General features: G+C 38.9%; 1 protein-coding gene across 1 annotated transcript in view; it reads right to left on the bottom strand.

Annotated features, from left to right (window-relative positions):
* The window catches only part of LOC124722893 (rho GTPase-activating protein 100F), an 800721-nt gene that overhangs the window by 247860 nt on the left and 530519 nt on the right, over positions 1–22342 (bottom strand). The gene's annotated exons all lie outside the window — the stretch shown is intronic.

Here is a 22342-nt window from a genome sequence, read left to right as displayed (position 1 = left end):
CCAACTTAGAGTTTTTATTTCAAGTTCTTTCTGAAGCAGGCCTGGAGTGAAGTTAAGTGAAGTGCATGTTTTACTGTGCAGAAATTGAATATCTGGATCATGTAATTAATGCACAGGGCATACATCCAGCACAGTCACACTCATTAGGACTCAGGGATTTTCCAGAGTCCCATAACATTAAAGAGTTACCAGCCATCATGGGAAAACTTACTTATTACAACAAGTTTATTCCACAACACAAATTACGGGTTCACTGAATCAACTGCACAAGAAAGGTGTTCTCTTTCTGGAGTCAAAAGATTGTCAGGACACATCTCAACAACTTAAGGATGTTCTCTGCAGTGATTGTCGTTTGGTCCACTTCAACGCAGACAAGCCCATTTTCTTAACAGTTGATGTGTCTCCAATGGGTCTGGTTTGATGTTCTCCCACAGGATTGGTTCCTCTGACAAGTTTATTGGTTTCACTTCCAAAACTTTTAGCAAGGTACAGTGTAACTACAGTCATCTGGAAAAAGAGGCACTCACCATTATTTACGTAGTCACTAAATTTCACCAGTATTTGTGTGGGTAACGTTTCTATATCATCACCAAGCACAGGCCACTGACGGGTTTCTTCAGCCTGTCCAGACACAGACAGCACCAAAATTACAACATTGAGTCCTGTTGTTGTCACACTAGTGGCATAAATTGTTGTACAGGCCTGCAGCTTAGCATTGAAATGCTGACTGGTTTTTATGGTTACCAATTGGCACGGACTTTTTGTTTGATTAATCTGGAGATTCATGCTTCCAGACTGATTCACAGGGTCTTAACACCCTTCATGGGTATCCAGTACACTACCAGTGTATTGCACAGGAATCTGCCTCAGAACCCGCTCTTTGAGTTGTATTGCTATCTGTTCACAATGGATGGTGTCAAAGCTTAAAAGAAGTCCACCACCCCATGGCATACTATTACTTTGTGCATCAGTATGTGCTTTCTGTGTATCTGAGTGTCCTTCTCTTTCATACTGTGAATGACAAGGCACATCTGTGGTCCCTTAATGCGAAATGTTGAAGTTGTTGCATCTGGGTCATTGGGAAGTAGTATACACCAAGCAGCTACCTCACTGCCATTGTGCATGGATGTACATGGATGCCCAAATTCAATGGATGACCTCCCACCGCACAGCCTGTGTGGAACATGATTCCAGTCCACCACAATGGTTTTTTTAGTGTCCATGTCCAACATGACCATGGAAAAGGTTAAATACAGATTTTACAAGACCCTATTGGAACATGGAATGATTGCTGGTGGTTGATGCTTATAGCAAGTTTCCCTTGCAGCAGTTAGCAGTTAGCAACATGTTCCATGGATCATTTTGTACAATAGATTGTAATGATGTGGAAGAAGTCATTATGCATTCACATCACAAATTAAATTGTACTTATGGTTACATTCTGAACATTTCTAAATTTTTTTAACAAAAAGAAAAAAAAAAGATATACAGATGTGAGTTAGTAATTCCTACCCACCACCTTTTACACATTACAATAATTGAAATTCTTCTACGGAATAGAAGGAGTTGGCAAGGAGAAACTTTCTCAGTTTGTTATCAAATTTTACTTTGTTGTCTGTCAGAGATTTTATATCACTGGGAAAATGACCAAAAATTTTTGTTGCAGCTCTGTGCACCCCTTCTGTGCTAAAGACAAACTTAATGTGGAATAATGAATGTCGTTTTTCCTTATGGTATTGTAATTGTGTAACTCAGTGTCCCTCTTGAGCTGTAGTGGATTATTTATAACAAACTTCATGAGGGAATAAATATACTGTGAAGCAGTAATTAGAATGTCCACCTTCTTAAATAGATGTTTACAAGATGATCACAGGTGAGCACAACATATTATTCTAAGAGTACGTTTTTGTGCAATGAAGACTTTCTTTCTCAATGATGAGATACTTCAGAACATTGTTCCATACAATATTATTGAATGAAAATATGCAAAATGTGTCAACTTACTGATTTGTCTCTCCCCGAGATTTGCAATGATTCTAAGTGCAAATGTGCCTGAACTAAGTTGTTTTAGGAGTTCCAAAATGTGTTTTTTCTAATTTAAATCCTCATCAACATGGACCCCTAAGAACTTTAAAGTTTCAATCCTATTTATTACTTCCTCACCATGTCTGGCACTTATCACTGGTGTAGTACCTTTAGACGTGCAGACCTGAATATGTTAGGTCTTTTTAAAATTGAGGGTGAGACCATTCACAGAAAAATAGTCAATGATACTTTTACAAACTTTGTTTACCATTTCTTTTGTTTCTGTATGTGTACTTGGATTGATTACAATACTAGTGTCATATGCAAAAAGAACTAATTCTGCTTGTTGTATACTAGATGGAAGAATGTTTACATATATGAGGAACAGTAGTACACATAAGATTGAATCTTGGGGAACCCCATATGTGATTTCTCCCCAGTCAGAATTATGACCATGGACTATATTGCTTGAATTACTAAGTACAACTTTCTGCATTCTTTTGGTTACGTATGACATTATCCATTAGTTGGCTACACCTTCAATCTGATAAAATGTTAATTTATCTAGGAAAATAGGTTGATTCACATAGTCAAATGCCTTTGTGAGGTCACAAAAAATATCATCCAATGCTATTTTATCCTTTAATGCTAGCAAAATCTGGTTAGTGAACATATGAATGGCATTCTCAGTGGAGCAACCTTTCTGAAATCCAAACTGTGATTTGCTTAGGATACTATTGTTGCTAAGGTGAGATACTATTCCATAATAGACCACCTTCTAAAAAATTTTGGAGAATGATGTTAGCAGTGTAGTCCCACTGAATTCCACTACAACAGCCCTTACAGTGTCAGCCCTTAACTTGATTTTTTGTATAGAAGGATTATCAGTGGTTGTTGTTTCCATCAAATGATCACAGTTTATATTTGCTGACTTTCAACAATTTGTGATGACTATGGAATCCAGCATACAACAATGGCAGTTTGCCCATCATCAAACAATTAAGCTGAAAGTTTTGAACACACATTCAAGATGTAAATGGAAAAGCTGCATACATCTTGCACATGGGATCTGGGCCTAAGAACATTTTTGCATGCTGCAGCTTCTTGCCTCGAGACAGAAAGTCACTGGTGGAACTCTTATACGGTTGACATCATTGTATTCTTCTCCATCTCTTGCAGGAGTCATACATTTCACCAAACCCTACAAGGTTTCATCTCCAGGACAGTGTCATTTCCAGTGTGTTTGGCAAGTGTAGGTATTGAGATGAGTATTAGGCAGATCATCTTATACCGTTCCGGGTCCAATGGGGCTGCATTCGTAGAATCAGGGACCAGCTGCAGCTTACTTGGATTTGTAATCTGCACAGAATTTTTGTTCACAGACCCAGCACATTGCAGGGATCCACAGAAGCAGTTGTCACCTCTGCCTCTTCTCCCAGCTCTGTCATCACCTCTTGTCGAGGCATCAATGGAGGTTGACATGAAGAATTCATCTCTAGTGTCACTGCTGGTCCTGCATCCTGAGATGATGTCTGTGGAGATGCCACCACCAGGCATCCACCAGGATGTCCTATAGGATCTTGAAGCTGATTCTGATGTCCTGTCCACAGCATCAGTACCCTGGATGCAGGCATGCACCCTGTGATCAGTTTTTTCCAGTGTTCCCACTGCCATTGGTCCAGGAACTAGCTGTACATGATGATGGTGCAAACATTTATGGGGGAAGGGAAGGGAGGGAGGGGGCAGCAATGTGATTTTGTCAATATATCGAAGCTCAAGTCTCACAGTTGGAACCGCCATCGAAACCATGAGAAGGAAATCGCCATCTGTCAGAGCAACACCATGATGTGGCTTACAACCACACCTTCAAGGAAGTTTCATTGTGCCGTTGCTGCTGGTGAGTATTTGCTTCCATCCACAGAGCTGATCGGCCAGTCTGTATTAAGCCTCAGATCTGGTCATTACAGAGCTTATCAAGAGTGCTAATGAGTTGTCAACAAGGTACAGTGGACTAAGTACAGCCTGTCTATTCCACACCAAATAACTCTCCATATTATTGAACAGTTGTCAGTGATTTGAATGTTTGACTTGGTAGCTGGGGGGGCAGCATAGCTGAATGGTAACCAAAGAGGGCCGTGTTCAATATAAAGTCAGTGTAAAAGGCATCCAAATGGTGTCACATAAAAAGACTTGCATTTGGCAGTGAGCCACCACACAACACAGAGAGTGATTTGGACACTGCGTCCTTTGTACATTGTATCAATGTAATGACCCACCCATGGGGCACACCCTATGTCTTATAGAATAAAAATGTTTAGTTAAGGTGTCACTGGCTCTGAAAGCTTGCAAAAAATTTCCTTATCCTTTATATGCATGTGTTCTCTTGCCACTGCTTGATGACTACATTTTTTAACTATCAAGTTGCAGTATATTTTCAAAAATTTATTATTTTTGTTGAAATAAAATGTTTGTTTCAAATAAAAACAGCCTGATGTAGGAAAAGGAATGTTTCGAGGAATGTGATGAGTTATGAACTCAAATATAAAAAAAAAAACTATTGTGTTTAAACTTGGCTAATAAATCATTATTGCATTTTCATTTGGTCATGATCATTTTGTTTTTTCTAACAATCCCATGACATCACCTATTTTATGCACCTTTAATTGCTGATCATCAAATATCATATAATGACCTTTCTTCATATAAATGTACCGAGCGAGGTAGCGCAGTGGTTAACACACTGTACTCACATTTGGGAGAATGATGGTTTAAACCTGCATCCAGCCATCCTCATTTAGGTTTTCCATGATTTCCCTAAATCACTTGAGGAAATTGCTGGGTGGTTCCTTTGAAAGGGCACAGCTGACTTCTTTCCCCATCCTTCCCTAATCTGATGGGACTGATGACTTTGCTGTTTGGTCCCCTCCCCCCAACCAACCAAACAACCAACCATAAAACTGTTGTCTGTGGTAATAGTTTTGGAATATTCTTCTACAACATCAGCATCTATATTCCACAAGCAACTTTATAGTGTGTAAAGAAGGGGCATGCTTCAAATACCACTATCATTTTCTACATTTCCTCTTCTTTTCAAGAATTGTGCACAGACAGAATGACAGTTAGTATGCTTCCATATGAGTTTGGTGTTCTTTAATATTCCAATCAAGGTCATTCTGCAGGATGTATGTGGGAGGAAATTTATTTATTTTATTACAATATGTTGCCTGACTGTTTTAGAATGGTTCACTCTCAGAATATGAACAGTAACCTCTCTTGACAACATATCTCGTGTAGAGTCTGTCACAGAAGTTTAATGCGCATCTCAATGACACGTGCATACTTACTAAATGGACCTATTATGAAAATAGAGTCTGTCACAGAAGTTTAATGCACATCTCAATGACACGTGCATACTTATTAAATGGACCTATTATGAAAATACAACCATTCTTTGAATATTCTCTATTAATCCTACCTCATAAGTCTCCCAGAAAGGGCATCAATACTCCAGAATGAGGCAAACAAATTTTTTGTAAGCTACTCCCTTCACTGGTGAATTACATTTACTCTGCATTCTTACAATGCTCCTCTACAACTAGTTTTCTGTGATGGTTTCACTTTAGAGCTCTCCAAACACATACTCCTACCATATGAATTTTCTTCCATAGAAGTATGGTCTCATTTGAACTTCTCCCCCTTTTATTAGCTTTTAAAACTTATGAAGAATCACAAACCTTCATGCACTTTCATAGACTGACAACAAGATGTCCAAACTAAAGGTTTTTATGATGACTTGATATTTCAGTTCATCCTTTTGAACAAAAAACAAAACTAAATGAAAAATCTTTAAAACAAAATTATTCATATTTTATTAACATTATTATTAAAAATAAGCAAAAAAATCATTAACATCAACCCTACCTCTGTATGAGGCTGGGAAATTTTCACAGTCTATTACACATTGATGTAATAATTCAACCATACTTTCCCTAATAGATAAGCTGGTCATGGTAATGTTGTTACGTGGCCACCTACATCTACCTATGAGATCATACGTAGACAGAAATCTACAGAAGGAAGATGGATACATGAAACAAGGTCACATTATGGACACTACCATCTTCATAAAGGAACACAGAGCTGCACTAAGACAACAAATGCAAAATGTTGTTTATTGTGAAATGTTGAGAACATTTTAGAACTGTTGTAAATTTGCAAAATGGCAAATAAATTACAATAAGTAATGCAAAACAAGATTCACATAAAATTTAATCATTTTAATGACAATTGTATCAAAAATCATGGCTGTGTCTTGATATATTGTTTATTTTCATACAGTGTGTGCTGTGAAAAACATATTTTGTGCTGTAGCATCAGTTGCTGTCAACATTTATGCTTTATGCAATTTCAGTAGCAGTATCTTCATCCAAAAACTTGTTCACTCCGAATATGAGTGTATACCAACATAAATAAATGAATATATTTGAGAATTTTTGGAAGTTATGAGTGGCGTGCACTACCTATTTCCTAGTAAATCAGCATTTGTCATTTAGTTACTGTAGCACATATTATAACTAATACATTGTGTTACAGTTAGTTTTACCTTTTAAGAGGGGTGTGTATTGTCTGGATGTATTGTAATTTAATGCAGTTTTGAAGTTTGCTAGCAACTATTACCCAAAAAACGATTCAGATGATAGTATTTATTATCCAAGGATTTTCTGCTTTCTTAATAGAACTTTCATATTGCCAACTAATTGTTTCAGTTCATAAAGGGAATTAGGAATATTTTTAGCTTAACAAATCAAGAAAGTAAAAGAGAATCAGCAGGTTTATTATGAAATTATTTGTTTACCTTTCAGTAAGAATTGCATCAGCCATAATACAGCTCTCTAGTTTCTGAATCTTGGTCATTAGGTCCAAAAGCTGTCTTTCCAAATGGGAAAGTATGTCATACTACAGATAAACTGACTGAACATGATAATCTTTATTATTTTTTGGCCATAGAAGCCATTGCTTTGAGATTTACATCTCAACTACTTGATGGCTCAACACAAAAGTTTTGTCTCAAGTACAGATAGTGTTGAGGATCAGTGGACAAAATTCAAAATCATCGTACAATATGAGTTAGATGAGTATGTGCCAAGCTAGATCGTAAGAGATGGAAAAGAGCCACCGTGGTACAATAACCGAGTTAGAAAACTGCTGCGGAAGCAAAGGGAACATCACAGCAAACATAAACATAGCCAAAGCCTTGCAGACAAACAAAAATTATGCGAAGCGAAATGTAGTGTGAGGAGGGCTATGTGAGAGGCGTTCAATGAATTCGAAAGTAAAGTTCTATGTACTGACTTGGCAGAAAATCCTAAGAAATTTTGGTCTTATGTCAAAGTGGTAGGTGGATCAAAACAAAATGTCCAGACACTCTGTGACCAAAATGGTACTGAAACAAAGGATGACAGACTAAAGGCCAAAATACTAAGTGTCTTTTTCCACAGCTCCTTCACAGAGGAAGACTGCACTGTAGTTCCTTCTCTAGATTGTCGCACAGATGACAAAATGGTAGATATCGACATAGACGACAGAGGGATAGAGAAACAATTAAAATCCCTCAAAAGAGGAAAGGCCACTGGACCTGATGGGATACCAGTTCGATTTTACACAGAGTATGTGAAGGAACTTGCCCCCCTTCTTGCAGCGGTGTACCGTAGGTCTCTATAAGCGCGTAGCGTTCCAAAGGATTGGAAAAGGGCACATGTCATCCCCATTTTCAAGAAGGGACGTCGAACAGATGTGCAGAACTATAGACCTATATCTCTGACGTCGATCAGTTGTAGAATTTTGGAACACGTATTATGTTCGAGTATAATGACTTTTCTGGAGACTAGAAATCTACTCTGTAGGAATCAGCATGGGATTCGAAAAAGACGATCGTGTGAAACCCAGCTTGCGCTATTCGTCCACGAGACTCAGAGGGCCGTAGACATGGGTTCTCAGGTAGATGCCGTGTTTCTTGACTTCCGCAAGGCGTTCGATACAGGTCCCCACAGTCGTTGAATAAATATAGTAAGAGCATATGGACTATCATAAAAAATCATTGGTTACTTGTGTTTCAGCAGGAGCACGCATCTCTCAGGGCAAATTAGATAGCTATTTGTCTATTAGTTCTACTTTGGTCAGCAATTTTTTGACTCTGCATGACTCTGCTTCTTCAGATTATTTGGTAAAATGTGTTTTTAAGTCTGTATTTGGGGAAGCTGATAATGGTTTGAAATCTGAAATAAGCTGAGCAACTTCACAATCAAGAGATCCCAAGACATAATGATAATATGTCATCTTGTTGCTAATATTTGCAGTAATAAATTGTGATTCCACTTACAAAACCATATCTTTACCTCTGTCACAGGAAAGGTGGTATTTTCACCACCACATGTGATATTTCTGTACCAGTGTCATTTGATGATGAGTTTACATTAAAAAACATGTTTAAATTGCCACAGTAAAGCTTAAATAGTGACTGGAGTGATCCTTGTGCACTCACTATCACACCAGACTCATCTGGGCTCTGAGGTCATACATGGATCATTCCAGCAACTAGCAGAGAAAGTAGGGAAGGCCTGCTTTGTTCACAGAGTTTCAATAAAATGTAATTTGCAGCATTACTCATAGAACTGATCATGGCACCTGCTCCTGAGTCATGTGGAAGGATTTGAATCAGAGTCTTTGAAGGTTCTTTGACAAGTTACGCTGTGACTTCCTGCAATGTGCCATAAGATTAAAAAATGTAGGGTCCCCTAAATGGGTCAGGTGTGCACTACACATCAAAGACTGCTACCCAGGTAGCTGTCTGTGTATGAAGTGCACCCAAGGTTTCTTTAGATTAGTCAACTCTCCATCCAGTCCCAATAATGAAAGCTGTATTGGACCTATAAGTGTCAGTATAAGATCCAAAGTAGTACCCACTACAAGCGAAAGTATTAAAACCATACTAATTAACTGCTGAAGGACTCACAACCAAGTCCCAGAGTTTGGAGCATTCCTGAAAAGCTTTGGATCTCGCATTATATTAAATAAAGAAAGCAAGTTTTAACCCAAAAATTTATAGCAGTGAGATATTTTGGGACAATTTAAGCATATATCAAAAGAATAGTTAATGGGAAATTGAGACTGTATATTGTCACAGTAGACAAGAAAATTAGATCTACCATGATAGAAACTGAAACTACATGCAGAAATACTTAATATCAAGGGTGGGAATAAACTCACAGCTGGATTCTTCTATCAGCCATCAGTCTCACTTCCCAATGTAACTGAAAACTTGAGAGGAAACTTACAGAGTGACAGTTACTGAACTATATGAAATAAAATTGTCATAACTTCTGAACAGTTTGTGTTGGGACATTCAAACTGCACGGTTGGCCACAGGGCAAGATATGAATTACTATGCGTATGCATGGTTTGGTTTAGCAATGAAGCCCATTTTCATTTGGATGGGTTTCCCAATAAGCAAAACTGGCACACTGAAAATCCGCATTTCATTATCAAGAAGTCTCTTCACCATCAACGGGTGACTGTGTGGTGAGCAATGTCCAGTCACAAAATAATCAATGTGATATTCCTTGATGGCACAGTGACTACCAAATGGTACGTGATGGTTTTGGAAGACAATTTCATCCTCATTATCCAAAGTGACCCTGATTTTGGCAAGATGTGGTTCATGCAAGATGGAGCTTGATCCCATTGAAGCAGGAGGGTGTTTGATGTCCTGGAGGAGCACTCTGGGGACTGCATTCTGCCTCTGGGGTACCCAGAGGCCACTGGCATGGGCTTCGCTTGGCTGCCATATTCTCAGGATCTGTACACATGCAACTGCTTTTTGTGGGGCTATATCAAAGACAAGGTTACAGTAATAAACCCAAAACCATTTCTCCATTGCTGAGCTGAAAACAGCCATTCAGGAGGTCATTGATATCATCAATGTTCTGACACTTCAGTGGATCATGCAGAATTTCACTATTTGTCTGTCCCATGTCATCGTCAATGATGGCAGGCGTATTGAGTGTGTCGTAACTTAAATCCAAATATCTGTAGTGACATTTGCATGTTGAATAAAGTGTGTACATGCTGTAGTTTGTAACTAATTTATGTTTTTTTATGTATGGTTCAATAATTGTCACCCTGTAAGTCCACTAGCACACAAGTTTCCCAGTTATACTGTCATCATTTGAGGAGACTTTTATCATCCAACAACAATAATCAATTGAGAAAATTACAGTTCTGTGAATGATGGGCATGATAAGACATCCTGAAAAACATTTCTAAATGCATTCTCTGAGGACTACCTAGGTCAAATTGTGTGAAAGCCTGCTTTTGATGGAAATATATTGGATATAATGGAAGTTTGAATAGAAACTGCTATCATTGACCATGAAGCAGTTATAGCAATAAGATTACACAAAGGGTAACTGAAACAAGTAGAAGAATTTATATTTTCAGCAAACTAAATAAATGGCAGAAGTGTCATATCACAATAAGGAAATCAAATCATTTAGCACTTGAAGGGAGGATTTAGAAGAACTGTGGCACAGGTTTAGAAGAATAGTTGACCACACACTTGATATACCTGTATCTAGCAGAACAGTTCATGATGGGAGCAATCCACCTAGGTAAAAAAGTCACTGTAAAGAAACCTTTAAAGAAACAGAGACTACTGCATAATAGGTGTAATAAACCATAGGACTGTACATAGAGAGATGCTGGATGAAATGTTCGGCTGTCTACAGAGCAATGCATGAAGCCTTCAGTGACTATCACAGCAGAATATTGCCAAATGATCTTTAACAAAACTCAAATACATTCTGGTCATATGAAAAGGCTATAAGCTGTACCACTGTTAGTGCCCAGACACTCATGGACAAGACAGACACTGAAACTACAGCTGGCAAAGCAAAAGCAGAAACAATGAATTCAGTTTTTAAATGTTCATTTATAAGTGAAAATCCAGAGGTATTGCCCCAGTTTCATTCCTCCATCACTGTCAAGATGAGTGATATAGATTTTAGTGCCAGTAATGTAGAGAAACAGCTGAAATCACTAAAATTGAACTAAGCTCAAGGGTTCGACGGAGTCCCTTCCGGATTCTATACTGAGTTTGTGGCTGAGTTAACACCACTTTTTAACATAATCTACTGTGGATCCCTCAAACAAAAATCCATGCCCAGTAGTTGGTAGAAAGCTAGATCACACTCGTCTACAAGGAGAGTAACAGAAGTTATCCACAAAGCTATCATTCAGTATACTTCACATTCATTTGTTGTAGAATCCTAGAACATATTCTGAGCTCAAATGTAATGAAGTAACTCAAAGATAATGAACTCAATGCCAGCTAATATGGATACTGAGAAAACCAGTCATGTGAAACCCACCTTGAACTTTTATCACATGGCCTTTTGAAAGCCATGGGAAGCCAAGGCAGTCAGGTAGATGCAGTATTTCTTGACTTCCAAAAGGAATTTTACTTAGCACCACACCTATGCTTATTATAAAAATTACAATCAAATGGGGTATGAAGCAAAATTTGTGGCTGGATTGAGGATTACTTGATAGGGAGGATGCAGCATGTTACACTATGTGATCAAAAGTATCCCGGCATCTGACTGAAAATGACTTACACGTTCGTGGTGCTCCCCATCGGTAATGCTGGAATTCAATATGGTGTTGGCCCACCCTTAGCCTTGACGACAGCTTCCACCCTCGCAGGCATACGTTCAATCAGGTGCTGGAAGGTTTCTTGGGGAATGGCAGCCCATTCTTCAAGCAGTGCTGCACTGAGGAGAGGTATTGATGTCAGTCAGTGAGGCCTGGCACGACGTCAGCATTGCAAAACACCCCAAAGGTGTTCTATAGGATTCAGGTCAGGACTCTGTGCAGGCTAGTCCATTACAGGGATTTTATTATCACATAACCACTCCACCACAGGCCGTGCCTTATGAATAGGTGCTCGATCGTGTTGAAAGATGCAATCCCCATCTCCCAATTGCTCTCAACAGTGGGAAGCAAGAAGGTGCTTAAAACACCAATGCAGGCCTATGCTGTGATAGTGCCACACAAAACAACCAGGGGCACAAGCCCCCTCCATGAAAAACGATCACTCCATAACACCACTGCCTCTGAATTTTACTGTTGGCACTACACATGCTGGCAGATGATGTTCACCAGACATTCATCATACCCACACCCTGCCATCACCTTACACCAAGCGAGGTGTTGTTTGGCATTTACTGGCATGATGTGTGGTTTATGAGCACCACTCGACCATGAAATCCAAGTTTTCTCATCTCCCACCTAACTGTCATAGAATTTGCAGTGGATCATGATGCCGTTTGGAATTCCTGCGTGACGGTCTGGATAGAAGTCTGACTATTACACATTACGACCCTCCTCAACTGCCGGCCGTCTCTGTCGGTCAACACATGAGGTCCTCCTCTACGGTTTTGTGCTGTATGTTTTCCTTCACGTTTCCACTTCACTATTACATTGAAAACAGTGGACCTAGGGATGTTTAGAAGTGTGGAAATCTCACTTACAGACTTATGACACAAGTGACACCCAATCACCTGACCACATTCAAAGTCTGTGAGTTCCGCAGAGTCCCCATTCTACTCTCTCATAAGGTCTAATGACTACTGAGGTCGCTGATATGGAGTATCTGGCAGTAGGTGGCAGCACAATGCACCTAATATGAAAAACATATGGTTTTGTGGGTTTCCGGATACTTTTGATCACATAGTGTATCTTGGATAGAGAGTCATTGAGAAGTGTAAAAGTAAATTCAAACGTACCCACCAAAGGTATGTTGAGACCCTTGCTATTCGCATTGCTTATTGATGACCTTGCAGACAATATTAATAATAACCTCAGTTTTTCACAGATGATACAGTTATTTATAATGAAGTCTTGTTTGAAAAAACTACGCGAACATTCATTCTCATCTTGATATGATTTAAAAGTGGTGAAAAGGTTGGCAATTTGTTCAAATGTTCAGGTGCACTTCACAAAACTGAAAAATTTAGTATCTGGTGTAGTGGTCTTCAGTTCAGAGACTGGTTTGATGCAGCTCTCCATGCTACTCTATCCTATGCAAGTTTTTTCATCTTCAATTAACTACTGCAACCTACATCCTTCTGAATCTGCTTACTATGACAGTATCAACAAGTTACAACTGAAATTTTTTAACTTGTGTTTTGGCTATATGGAATAGAACAATCACAAAGCTTCAGTTGTAGAAAGACTTTGATTCATTGGTAGGAGACTAGGGCCCTGAAGTGAGATCAAACTGTTCAGAGAAATCTTACTTACAAAGCTGCAAGAACCAAGCTTTATGTGACAAATCTAGCAAAATACTACAACTTCCTATAGTCTGCTCAGACAGGGACCGTGAGAAATAGATCACATTAATTATAGAGTGCACAGAAGCATTTAAAGAGTCATACCTGAATGGAACAAGAAGAAGTTGCAAAACTGGTGTAATGAGAAGTACCATCTGTCATGCACTTCACAGTGGTTTGCAGTGTTTGAATGTAGATGTAGAAATAAGAAAAGAAACCACTCTCTTACTGATGATAAATAGTTACAAATATTTGAAAGTGTAGATGTAGATGTAACCATTTTCTTAGTCATAATAAATCTCCGGGCGGGGACTACTCAGGAGGATGTTGTTATCAGGAGAAACAAAACTGGCATTCTAGGGATAAGAGGATGGAATGTCAGATCCCTTAATAGGGAGGGTAGGTTAGAAAATTTAAAAAGGGAAATGGATACATTAAAGTTAGATATAGTGGGGATTAGTGAAGATCGGTGGCAGAAGGTCAGGTGAATACAGGGTTGTAAATACAAAATCAAATAGGGGTAATGCAGGAGTAGATTTAATGATGAATAAAAAAATAGGAGTGCAGGTAAGCTACTACGAACAGCACAGTGAACATATTATTGTAGCCTAGATAGACATGAAGCCCACACCTACCACAGTAGTACAAGTTTATATGACAACTAGCTCCACATATGATGAACAGATTGAAGAAATGTATGATGAGATAAAAGAAATTATTCAGATAGTGAAGGGAGACAAAAATTTAATAGTCATGAGGGACTGGAATTCGATGGTAGGAAAAGGAAGAGAAAGAAAAGTAGTAGGTGAATATGGACTGGGGGTAAAGGGACAGATGAAGACTCTGACCGTAATCTGTTGGCTATGAACTGAAGAGTAAAACTGAAGAAACTGCAAAAAGGTGGGAACTTAAGGAGATGGGACCTGGATAAACTGAAAGAACCAGAGGTTGTAGAGAGTTTCAGAGAGAGCATTAGGAAATGACTGACAAGAACGAGGGAAAGAAATACAGTATGAGAAGAATGGGTAGCTTTGAGGGATGAAATAGTGAAGGCAGCAAGGATCAAGTAGGTAAAAAGACTAGAGCAAGTAGAAATACTTGGGTAACAGATGAGATATTGAATTAAACTGATGAAAAGAGAAAAAAAAATGCAGTAAATGAGGCAGGCTAAAAGGAATACAAACATCTCAAAAATGTGATCGACAGGAAGTGCAAAATGGCTAAGCAGGGATGGTTAGAAGACAGATGTAAGGATACAGAAGCATATGTCACTAGGGGTAAGATAGATACTGCCTACAGGAAAATTAAAGAGACCTTTAGAGAAAAGACAACCACCTGTATGAACAGCAAGGGCTCAGATGGAAAACCAGTCCTAAGTAAATAAGGGAAAGCAGAAAGGTGGAAGGACTATATAGAGGGACTGTACAAGGGCAATGCACTTGAGGGCAATATTATGGAAATGGAAGGGGATGCATATGAAGATGAAATGGGAGATATGATATTACGTGAAGAGTTTGAGAGAGCACTGAAAGACCTAAGCTGAAACAAGGCCCCAGGAGTAGACAACATTCCATTAGAACTACTGATGGCCTTGGGAGAGCCAGCCATGACAAAACTCTTCCATCTGGTGAGCAAGATATTTGAGACAGGCAAAATACCTTCAGATTTCAAGAATATAATAATTCTAATCTGAAAGGTGTTGACAGGTGTGAAAATTACCAAACTATCAGATTAATAAGTCACAGCTGCAAAATACTGACACGAGTTCCTTACAGATGAATGGAAAAACCGATGGAAGCCGACTTCGGGGAAGATCAGTTTGGGTTCCATAGAAATGTTGGAACATGCAAGGCAATATTGACCCTATGTCTTATCTTAGAAGATAGGTAAAAGAAAGGCAAACCTACATTTCTAGCAATTGTAGACTTAGAGAAAGCTTTTGACAATGTTGACTGGAATACTCTCTTTCAAATTCTGAAGGTGGCATGGGTCAAATACAGGGAGTGACAGGCTATTTACAATTTGTACAGAAACCAGATGGCAGTCATAAGAGTTGAGGGGCATGAAATGGAAGCAGTGGTTGGGAAGGGAGTGAGGCTGGGTTGTAACCTATCCCCGATGTTATTCAATTTATATATTGAGCAAGCAGTGCAGGAAAAAAAGAAAAATTTGGGTTAGGAATTAAAATCCATGGAGAAGAAATAAAAACTTTGAGGTTTGCTAATGGCATTGTAATTCTGTCAGAGACAGCAAAGGACCTGTAAGAGCAGATGAATGGAATGGACAGTGTCTTGAAAGGAGGATATAAGATGAACATCAACAAAAGCAAATGAGGATAATGGAATGTATTCAAATTAAATCCAGTGTTTCTGAGGGAATTAGATAAGGAAATGAGACACTTAAAAGAAGTAGATGAGTTTTGCTATTTGGGGAGCAAAAGAACTGGTGGTGGTTGAAGTAGAGAGGACATAAAATGTAGACTGGCAATGTCAAGGAAAGCATTTCTGAAGAAGAGAAATTTGTTAACATTGAGTACAGTTTTAAGTGTTAGGAAGTCCTTTCTGAAAGTATTTGTATGGAGTGTAGCCATGTACGGAAGTGAAACATGGGCAATAAATAGTTTATACAAGAAGAGAATAGAAGCTTTTGAAATGTGGTGCTACTGAAGAATGCTGAAGATTAGATAGGTATATCGAGTAACTAATGAGGAGGTACTGAACAGAAGTGAGGAGAAGAGGAATTTGTGGCACAATTTGACTAGAATAAGGGATCATTTGGTAGGACTTGTTTTGAGGCATCAAGGGATCAGCAAATTAGTATTGGAGGGCACCATGGAGGGTAAAAATCATAGAGAGAGACCAAGAGATGACTACAGTAAGCAGATTCAGAGGGATGTAGGTTGCAGTAGGTACTTGGAGATGAAGAAGCTCGCACAGGATAGAGTAGCATGAAGAGCTGCAGCAAACGAGTCTCTGGACCAAATACCACAATAACAACAACAACAACAACAATACTAATAATAAATACACAGCCAGAAAAAAATAGTATACCTGGAAAAACAATGTCAATTTTCATTCGATGATGGCATATGCCACATTTGGGATAGTAGAATGTACTTATAATGGTTTCAGTGCCATCTGCCAACAGGTAGCATAGGGGCATAGCTACTGGAGCGCCATCTGTGTCTACCCTTTAATAGGGAATGCTCACAGCCAGAAGGCTCAGTGTGGTGAAAACGTGTGAAGCAACCATGCCATGGAGGTGCACTCATGCTTCCTACAGCCAGATGAGTGAGTTTGAAAGTGTCATATAGTGGCCTTCCAAGTGGTGGAATGGTCCTTTCAGAGAACTCCGACACAAGTTGGAAGTGCTGCATCAGTGGAGCAATGATGCAGGTATCAGTGACTGTATAAACATAGTCATGCCCACAGACAAGGTTCTGGACACCCACACAGCACAAATGCCCACCAGGATTGCTATATTGTAAGGGCAGAAGTGGCAGATCATACACAGCACATATAAGATGGGTTGTGAGAACATACGTGTCAGTTCGAAGTTTTGAATCTGATAGCAGTAGGACTATGGACATGCACACCTCTAGCCCATCTTCCATTCATACCACAGCATCAACATGCACGGCACCATTGGTGCTGTCAGAGGATCACTTGGAAGATGGAATGGCATGCTGCAGTCTTCAGTGATGAAAGCATATTCTGCCTGTATGCAACTGATGACCATTTGTGCGTATGTCATAGTCCTGGAGAGTGCTGTCTCATAGAGTGCATTTGTCCAAGACACACTGGCCCCACCCCAGGCCTTGTAGTCTGGGGAGTGATAAGCTGCAACTCTCATCGGGGTACTCACTTCAGAAAAATAGTCATGGAATACACATTTAATTGATGGCTCCTGTTGTATTGCACCATGCTTTGTGGTACACATATTCACAGTGTTCACAGGGGCCTGAGAATGGCACCAGTGAAGTGCCAAAACTGGTAGGTGGAAAAAGTAAAAAACAACTGATTGAAATATGGTTGTTGTTTAGTTTTAGTTTTACATACAAAATATTTTGTGATTGTGTCAATTTTTTGATTCCATACTCCAGCCATAATGTGAAATAACATTCTGACAAATTATAGAGAGTATCTATATATAATCTGAACAAGATAGGAATATGAGACTGTAAATGTAAATGAATGATTGCAGCACTTCCTTTAGCAATGCCTTTTGATGATTAAAAAAATAGTATCTGAAAGTTGCAGCTCTGAAAGGCACAGTGACATTTTAAGTGAGACAACTAACTCTAGTTACGTAGAATGGTGCGATTAAGTAACATTGATCTTTGTCATATTTTTTGTAGTATCTTCTACATTTCAGCAAATTTCTCAGTTTTTACAGTGACTATGTCTCTGGCTGTGATACATTTTCTCTCTCTTTTTTTTAAATGCTAATCTTCCATTTCATCAATTAGTCATTGCACATGAAGGTGCACCTTTAATAGTATTATACCATTATTCTTATGTCCCTAATACACATAACAATAACTGACTTGAAATTTGAAAATGAAACAGTTTTTCTCTTAACTTTTGGTGATGGTGATATGCCTTGATATTTATAGCCAAAAGCTTCCAGGTAATATTGTTGTTAACTTACAGATACACAGCACAGCATTAAATAAATATCTACATAGGTGTATATTAAAGCAAGCTGTGATTCCACTAACACAAAAAAAAGAATGGAAGAAAGGAAAAGTGAAACTTAGGTCTCAGCACATACTGTAAACTGACTTTTCACATGCAGTTTGTTATTTTCGTACTCCAGAGTTCATTTGCAAAATATATTGTAGTGATGTGAAATAAAACATTTTGTAGCCTATTTAAAATAATTCTTTTTTTTTTCAATCTACATGTGCTGTCCATTTGTACTTTTGTTTATACATGTGTGAAAATTACTTCAGTTTAATAACAAAAATAAGTATGTTATTCTTCTACATCATATGTGTTGGAGAACCTTCTCACTGACGGAATAGAAGAAATTGTTGAGACAGACATTTTTTTAAATTAATTTTGTCATCTTTCAGACATGTATAACTGGGAAAGTCACCCAAAGCTTTGTTTTGATATCTTTAATGACAAGTAAAGAAGAAATTTTGTTTGTCTCATATTGTCACTAGGAGCATTGTTTCCTTTTTTAACATTAATGGATTATTTCTAAGAAAATTCATTGGAGACTATATGTACTGCAGTGCTGCAACTAAAATGTATATAATTTTAGTACAATATTATGAAAAGGATAGTTACTAATCACCATACAGTGGAGATACTGGGTCGCAGATAGGCACAACAAAAAGACTGTCAGAAAGTGAGCCTTCAGCCAACAAGGTCTTCATCAAAATGATTCAACACACACACACACACACAAATGCAACTCACACACACATTACCACAGTCTCTGGCAGCCTGAAGCCAGACTGCGAGCAACAGTGCTTGATGAGAGAGGCAACTGGATGGTGGGGTTAAGGAGAAGGCTGGGGTGGGGAGGGGGAGAGATAGCAGGGTATGGGTAGGGGACAGTAAAGTGCAGCTTGTGAGAGTATACAAGCACAAGGTTAGTATGTGTATGTTGGCTACTTTTGATGAAGGTATGTTGGCTGAAAACTCACTTCTGACAGTCTTTTTGTTGTATCTATCTGCAACTCAGCATCTCCACTGTATGGTGAGTAGCAGCTACCCTTTTCATCCTGGATTTTTCATTGTTTAATTTTAGTACAATGTTTACAAGATTGGCTAGGGATGAACTTATTATTATGGAACACTCATGTGTGTTGAAGCTTTTATTGCCTTACAATGAGTTGCCACAGAAAGTTATTTCGTAAGCATATTTGCTAACGAAAACAGGAAGTATGTGTTGGTTTATAGACTGATTAGTCTCTGAAACTTGCAATAATGGAAAATGCAAATATTTTGGAATTCACTTGCTTAAAAGTCTTTGTAATATATTTAAATTTAATATTTATATGTTCATCCATTCTGCAGTAGCCACAAGAAAGATCGCGGGAGGCACACATCGGCACGGCGTGTCACGGACAGTAGTTGCTGCAAGTAAAGTCCTGTCCACCAGAGGGCACGTGAGAATTCGGCTGCACCCTTTGCCGGCAGAACAACAACAACTCAGGCAGCATGGGCCGTGCCCAGTTCAGTTCACATAGGGCATGCCTAGCAGACAGTTCCTGGTCTACACTATGTGAAGTGCGACGGAAATGTGAATCGTGTTACTACACATTCATTTTGATTCTGCTCCTCTATTCAGTTTCTGATACTATACTATATTTATCATTTATGCCATTCCCACTGATACATTAAATTGAGTATAATGGATTTTTAGTAAATCAGGACGATAAAGTTTGCAGGAGAAAACATTTTGTATGTCTTTCTCTATTGCTAGAGATCTGCTACAACTGATAGGGTGACTAAGGCAATGCTCATTGTCAATGGAAAGCACAAACAAAATGCCAGTACTGCTTGAAGTGCAAAGTCATTTTTTGCAATGACAATGAAACATGAAGTAAAATCTGTAGTTAGTATGATTACAGTGCTGCACCACATTGTCCTCATGGCACTGCTAGACAAAAAATGTAATCAGTTAACATCTAAGCTGGTCACACACATGTTCTATTGGGGGCAGATATGGAGATCTTGCTGGGGATGGGAGTACCTCGACATAATGCAGGCAGTTCATAGAGACACTTGCCATGTGTTGATGAGTGTTGTCTTGTTGAAAAATGGCACCATGATACTGTTATCTGAGAGGTAACACATGAGGACACAGGCTGTCTGTGACATACCTTTCTCATATTTTCAAAAACATATTGGGAAAACAGCAACAAATTTCACAGTTGTACTTATAAAAACAACCTAGATCCCACAAACCACTTATTGGTGACTGGTTTCAGTCCAAAGGCAGACTATTTTCAGAGCATATTGCAAAGTTGATCTGTGAAGACGAATCGAACCAGTGACCAATAAATGTGATTTTTGTGATATAGACTGTTTTTCTAAGTACATGTTCCTCTCCCATCAGGTTTCCCTTAGTCACTACCAGCTGTGACTTGGAGTCATACCCGATAGCTACCCAAACCATGACACCAGGAGTAACACCATTGTGCCTCTCCAAAATATTGGCAGAAATAGAAAATTTATCAATGGGTTTTCTGAAAAGGCAGCATTGCCTTAAAGGATGTAAATTCAGTTGTGTTCCTTATCAAGAAGCTGTATTCCAGGTACTAAAACAAGTAGTGCAGTCAGCACCAGTGCTAGACATGCCTGATTTCAATGATGAGTTTATTCTACAGATCAACACATCAGCCCATGCAATATGAGTCATTCTATTGCAAGAGAAAGGGGGCAATAGGAATGCAACCGCATACATCTCTTGAGGATTGAATGAGTTGGAGAAGAAATATTCAATTTATGAATTAGAAGCTCTTGCTGCATGTTTTGGAATGGAAAAAAGTTTAGATATTATCTTGAACACACATACTTTTTCCTAAAACCTGTTAATCAAGCCATCAGCTGGGTGATGGCACGACCCAAAAAAACTGGGCACATTGCTAGGAGAGCAACAAGGATCCTGACTTTCAAGTTTGATGTACATAATATTAGGGGCTCTCAAAATGTGCTAGTGAATGAATAAAGCCAAATGTTGGAGCAGAATGACAACAGTCAAATTGATAACCCACTAACGGGAGAAGATGATCATAGAGAGTGTGTGTTGCTTCCATTCTTACCCAGATCTATAGTTTGTTCCAGCATCTTATGGAGTTCCAAGACCATGACCAATGCAATTATGACATTAAGCAAAGGCTTCAGAAGGATGAAACCATATATTTTAAAAGATCAGGTAGCGTGTTGTATGGCATGTTGGGGGAGGGGGGGCAGCCTAAGATAGTCATGCCCAATGAACTTATACCACTGATATTTCAATATTTCCATGAGTCTCCTGTAGGAGGCCATTTGGGTGTCTAAAACACTTGGAAAAAATCCAACAACAATCAGTGTGGCCCAAAAGGGATAGTGAAATGCACAAAAATGTGGCAAATTGTGAGGTTTGTGTGATTTGCAAACCTGTTCAGAGTAGCAAGATAGGGTACTTGGCTTCTAGAACAGTCAATAGACCGTTCCAATGTATGTGTGTTGATTTTGTAAGCCCACTGCCAAGATCAAAGGCGGGCAACAAATACATTTTAGTTTGTGTTGATGCATTCTCTAGGTCCATATGGTTGCTGCCCATCAGCCAGTGATAAGCCAGGAATGGAGCAGAATTTTTGGAACCTTTGGACCACCATGGTTGATAGTGATGGATAATGCAAGCACATTCACTGCAAATAGCTTCAAGCAATTTTACATAGGGATGGGAGAGCAGCATATAACAACAACACCATATTACCACAATCCCTCCTATGCCAAATACATTAATCAGAATCTAAGATTGGCTCTTATTGCTGATCACAGTAAGGACCAAGATAGCTGGGACAGTTCACTTCCCTTGTTGACCATGACTTTTAATGGTGCTCGCCATGAGAGTCAAAATAGACACTGGCCAAGTTACTTCTGAGATATCAACTGGCCACTCCACTTTGTAATTTATGGTCATTAGAGGACCTTTTGCCTGAAGGCAAGGATACACATCAGGTGACTGCTCAGAGGAGATTAGACAAGAAAAAAAATTAAGAGGCTCACAGGAGGGAAGCAATGTTGGGTAAAGAGAGTGCCAGCCAAGTTCTTACTGATTTGGGGAGGAGGTCTACATTAGGAACTTTCAGGGCATCAGTAAAGCCTCTGAAGGGGTTACTAGGAAATGTTACCCAGTTATAAAGGTCCTTTCAAATAAGGAAATTTCTTACCCCTGTTACAGTGCTGTTAAGTGACATATGA

This window comes from Schistocerca piceifrons, chromosome X, assembly GCF_021461385.2.
Source record: "Schistocerca piceifrons isolate TAMUIC-IGC-003096 chromosome X, iqSchPice1.1, whole genome shotgun sequence".
NCBI lineage: Eukaryota > Metazoa > Arthropoda > Insecta > Orthoptera > Acrididae > Schistocerca > Schistocerca piceifrons.
The sequence above is the reverse complement of the archived record's forward strand: the minus strand, read 5'-3'. Positions and strand labels throughout refer to the sequence as shown.